We start from the raw sequence: 6,000 nt of genomic DNA on the forward strand, positions 1-6,000 counted from the left end.
AAAGCATTGTCAACTTATTTCCAGTAATCATAACCTAGTTATTGCCTGGTAAACTGCTATGTACCGCAAATTACGTTTTCGTGAAATGTAGACCTAAACGTTGTATGTATCTATCTTGTGCAAAGAACATCTAAAACAGACCCTAGAGTGAGTATATGTTATGAATAAAGGGAACCGATGTAACATTCTGAAACTAATTACTTTATTTCAAAAGTAATAAACATTTTTCGGCGGCTGACCGGTTTGAGATGATCCCTATTATTCGGAACTGACTTAACCACGTGGTCCCATAAATTGCTTATTTCTAAAATAATATGGCAGATGTGGAGAAGATTTTTGTTGCTTTTTACAGGTGAAAGATGTATGCATGCAATGAATTGTTAACATTAAGCAACTTGCTTCTATTCTTATTTGAAACGGGCCGTCCCGAATGAGAACCTTTTCCTGACGTGCCAACGACACAATACCCGATGATAGGTATCCTCGTTACAGGGCGCGCAAGTAAACTTCCGGTTCAGATCGAGTAAAAAAAAATATATCACCTTCAAGAGCACTGTCTAGGCTTTAAAATGAGAGGCTGAGTGAAGATTTCAATGGAGATTTACAGTTTCTAGGGGTAAATGTACGTGGCAGTGATCCGGAATAGCCGTGATCCGGAACTGCCTTACGCACTGTATTAATGATCACTGATACCAAGTTTTCATGTAACCAGTAATGATAATTCTGGAACGTCGCCGATGAACCCAGAATCGGTTGGGATGTTTTACACTTACACGAACGCCGAAGTGCGCTTTTCGCCATATTGGATGGTGTTTACAAAATCACGTTTCGAGAAGGCCGGTATTGAGACGCCTATTACATCATGTATACTTCATAGTTAGCTGCGACAAATGAATCATTGAATTCCCCAAGCGTCTTAGAATCAAATTACAAATTGTCTTTGTCACCAATACCAACTGTCTAGACATAAGGAAACGAAATATACTTGGTATGAAAACGAACGCTGTGCTCGGAAGACAGCGTTTGACTGAAATGTAAACAAAGACAAATTCCAATTTTACACTGCGTAGCATTTTCGGAAATTTTCCAACATCCAGGAGTCTAATCATTGCTTACAATGGCTCAATACGCTTAGTATATTCAGGAGAAGAGTATCGTGGCAAGAAATAGCAAATTGAAAATAGATACAATGAAATCATTTGGTAATTCATAAAAAACTGTCAAACTTTTAGTGCAGCAAGACGCCATGACTGCCGCAAAATCACGCAGAGCGACAACGGTACTTATCGGCATTTCTGACTTCTTCCGTCATTTACAATATAAACAACAAAAACATATAACAATACACAGATAGTCAGAATAATTCTGATTACTTACATGTCACATTTAATCAAGCAAAAAGTCCTCGCAAGATCCTGTAAACCCTTGTCAGCAAAGCCACCATTTTGAAAGAAATCGGTCATTGGGTAGTGATGTCACACGTCAACATTGTTGCACATATTAGGCAATTTCTTCGAGGTGAAGGTCGGTTGAACAAGAGTAAACACAATGCCCATTCCATTCCGATTGCACTTTTAGTATTGTGATGTATATTTTGCGCATCGTTCAGATATTTTTTCATGAAACTGATTTCAGTATCTACATATATCCATATGTGGATATAAGGTATGCGTTTTTATTCTTTGAACGCTTTTGATTGTTTGAATAATATTTACATGGGAAATTGACTCAGTAAGTGTACTATACCACATTTTAAGCCTCTGCACAAATGTTGGGAGATCACACGTAGCCATTACTGCAACATGTGCTTTAGTTCTCGTGATGTGCAATATTCAATACGTTGGGACAAATATTGCAGTTTCATATGAACAGGTTAATAAACAACGATTTAATTCCAACTTATAAGTAAAACTGATAATATTAATGAAAATGATTTGTACGTTTTATGAACTGTAAGGACACACATACTACTATTTAATGGAATTGTCTTGTTCATTGTATTGGTTTGTGTCGTTTTTATAGACAAAAGAATTACGTATATTAATTGACCAGGTGCGAGTTCGTCAAAAACGTTTCATGATTCATTATCATTTTTTTTTTCGATAATAAAGTCAATTCAAACTCGATTAAAATATACCTGATGGCAGAATATCTAACTCAAACAATATTTATACGAAAATTGTTAAAAAATATATAAACCAGGTCATGTCTTAATTTCGACAAGCCTTACGTCCATATTGTAATACTTGTTTACTGAAAAAGAGATCTCTTTGTACCTTTCGTTGCATACTTATGAAGTGAAATAATTTCATAATCATAAGAAGAAAGGTATTTTTCCTAAACGAATATTCAATGAATGAAACTGATGCTGGACAGGTTCGCGTGTTGCTCACAATAAGATATGTAGTAAAACTGTGTAATTGTCGATATATTCAGGGCACTATTTCAGTGGTAAAACCACTCATTTTATATTTTCGCTAAAAAGTGTTGAATTCTGACACAGAGATCTTTTACACATTGAGTGGAAATTAGGTTAGATATATACTAATCAGCAACCAGAGTCGACTTTTTCCGACGTCACAAAACATGCCGTGACGTCAACTAAAATGTCGCATTATTTTCAGGTATTTCATTACATTTGAAAATGTGACTGTTACTCCGTTAATAATGTTGCAAAATTAATCAAAATACATCAACTCAAACAGGAGAGTATGGGAATCTAAGAACTAAATTACGTATCGGACAGAGACATCCAAATCGTTATTACCTGCTTTTTGATGTAGAACATTGGCATCTTTTCTTACAAATTGTGAAGCTACCAGAAGGTATCCTCTCACATTGGGGAACTTTGTATTGGAATAGTTTGGTTCAATGTGAACAAAACATCACGAAAATATACTATCCACAGCAAATTCTCTCCATGTGATCTGAGTTACATTGACCTAATGTAAACCATAGCGGAGTTATGCCCCCTTGTCTTTATACGTGCATGACCTCTTTGTCGACGTTTGACGTCATAGACGAAAATCGATTTTTGACATTTATTGCAGGTCAATTTTGATTTTGTGAGTATGACGTTATGCAATAGCGCATATATCCATTTCATATACACTTATGTCGTTCAGATATCAAGCTGTATTTTCTTCGCTCACACTTTCCGTAAAGATGCCAAATTAAAAAAATCGTAGCAGAGTACCTTTTATTTGTGCACGATAAAAAACGGAGAAATTAAATTTACTGTTTTTCATCACACACAAAAGTTTTGGACAACTTTTAGTTGTGTCTATTTCTCAAACCCCTGAGGTAGCCGCAGTTATATTTATACCAACGGATGGGAAATTAAATATTCTACATTTCTGTGCAATTGTACAGCCGTACGCAGATCCAGTACCACGCGAGCGCAAATCTCGCACAACGTTCACTTTTCAAACCTTACGAAAATGTGCGCCTGAAAATAAAACTCGGCATCCAGGGGGGTTAAGGAAAATTGGATTCATTTAACCTATAAACATTGCTTTATTAATAGAAGAATCACTGACCACAGAACGAAACCTGTGGTTGATCATTTCTCTGGAAGCCCTTGCTTTAAGGAAAATTGGATCAATATTAACCATAAGAATTACTTGATAAAAAGAAACCTCAGTGATCACAGAACTAAACCAATGTTAATCTTGTCTCCTCAGTAATCCCTGTTTATTTACACAATGCCTGGAAGTTTTAGAAAGTGTGTACAATAACTGAGTGAACCAGGCAATGTACATGGTTATTTCAGTCATTGTACACATTGCCTGATTGTAGACATTGACTGTAACATATATACGGGTCATAATGAATGTGTCATTCACACAATTCAAAACTAATATACACTGATGGCAAAAACCCACTTTAACCCATGACAATACTGGTGCACTTTAAAAAAAAACCCAAACAAACAAAAAAGAAAAAAAAGAACACCCAAAACAGCAACCTTCATACTAATTCGGACACAACAAATATTAATACAGAATGTGATTGTGGCTATTAAAATAGAGCTATGAAAAGCTATGGGAAGTTTCTTTTTGTCGTCAGTATTTTTGGCTTGAGACATATTGATTATAGTATATAATATCACAGATGGAGATTTAGAGATACACATACATAAACCATGCATTACTGCAACCAGTGACTATAATGTGATACAAAGATATGTATTGGTCTATGTACACTTAATCTCAGTGTTATTCGTCACACTCCTCCACTGACCACCTACTAGGGTTTGTTAGACTCAGTTGTTCTCATTCTGCCTACAGACATAATATAAGTGTAAGCAGAATGAGAAAGACCAGGACATCTTTAAACTGGAAACGTATTTTCCAACAACAACAACAACAACAACAACAACAACAACAACAACAACAACAACAACAACAACAACAACACAGTCTTGATTCTTTTGGGGTGAGACTGTTGTGCCCAACCATATAAAAGGCCCTGTGCAGCTTTAAATTTGTTCCACAGTTTCCTAGAGCTTTGACTGCCAAGCCTGATGGATGAGCAGAAAGTTTTTGAAGGATCAGTTTTCGCTGCCCTGGTAATTTGTTCAGTTTTGTTTCTTGCGTTTCTAGTAAAAAATAATTTGGAACTTCCCCTTTTGGTTACGTTACAGATATCTAAACTTAGTTTATATATCATGTCAACGTGGTAGGTAATATAAATGCGCAAAAGAATTTGGAGAGAAACCAGCCTGTTCACTGTCCTTAACAATAAAAAGGTAGCATAAAGAAGACATGTAACAATATCCGTGTTTTTTGTTTTTCAGAAAGAAACAGTGGTATGCAGCATGTGCGTTGGTGTTTTTTCCGGTCTTCGTTTTTAGCTGTTTTTGTTATTGTTGATGATGGTGGTAGTTTTTTTTGTTTTGTTGTTGTTTTGTTGGTTTGTTGTTTGTTTTTGTTTTTTTGTGTTTTTGTTTGTTTGTTTTTGTTTTCTTTTTTCTTTTGGTGTGTGTGTGTGTGTGTGTGTGTGTGTGTGTGTGTGTGTGTGTGTGTGTGTGTGTGTGTGTATGTGTGTGTGTTTGGTTTGAGTTATGTTAAAAAGCGGACTGATTCATTCATATTTGTTATATGGACATTCTTGTGAGATTTTCTTTTTTTTAACATTTTTATCAATATATATATCAACATAGAGTTTACGTCAGAAAATTACGACCTTTGTCACTTAATGTAAAGGAAAAAGATCTTTAGGCAGTTTCAATACACATGGGCAAAATGTGCACTATGAAAGACCTCACTTTTCAGTATTAAAACATGGCACTTAACTACCCATTAATTGTATACCGTTAACATCTGTATTTTCGTCAGTTAGCTTACACATGTTTAATTGTTTTGATCCATTTTCTTTCTGCTGTGTAAAACGAATTGAACTTTCAGTACAATAAGGAGGAAAGAGTTCATTTAGTCCGTAATGCTGATGTTCATTGGAAGGGTCTGTCATACGTTCTCATATTTGGCCACACGATCAGTTTACATCAACAGCCATTTATACAAGGCCATGCTTCAAGTTGGATATTGTCCTCAAAGCCACAATTACTTTTATTCGTGCCATGGGGATTTTATGTGCGCATCTTCATGTCCCTCAAATCTTACATTAGCACTGCAGCTGGTTAATTAAGCAAAGTCTCACTTAGTATGCCAAATCAGTCACGAGATGTATGAATTTATGCTTGACCGTTCCTTGGAGTAATAACTCTCTGAAATTATGTTTCCCTCAGAACACCTCTACTATAACAATGACTGACGCGGACAGGTGGGAATGCGCTAGTTAGTTCCCAATTAGTCTTAATGGGAGCGTACAATCTTAAGTAAGTAAGTTAGTTAGTTAGTGAGTTAGTGAGTTAGTTAGTGAGTTAGTTAGTTTGACTTTAGCAGTAACACAGCAACATCACGAGGAGACACCGGAAATGGGTTTCACGAGTTGTTTTCATGTGAGGATTCGAACCTGGGTCTTCGTCGTGACGAGCCA

This window comes from Haliotis asinina, chromosome 1 (assembly GCF_037392515.1).
Source record: "Haliotis asinina isolate JCU_RB_2024 chromosome 1, JCU_Hal_asi_v2, whole genome shotgun sequence".
NCBI classification, from domain to species: Eukaryota; Metazoa; Mollusca; class Gastropoda; order Lepetellida; family Haliotidae; genus Haliotis; species Haliotis asinina.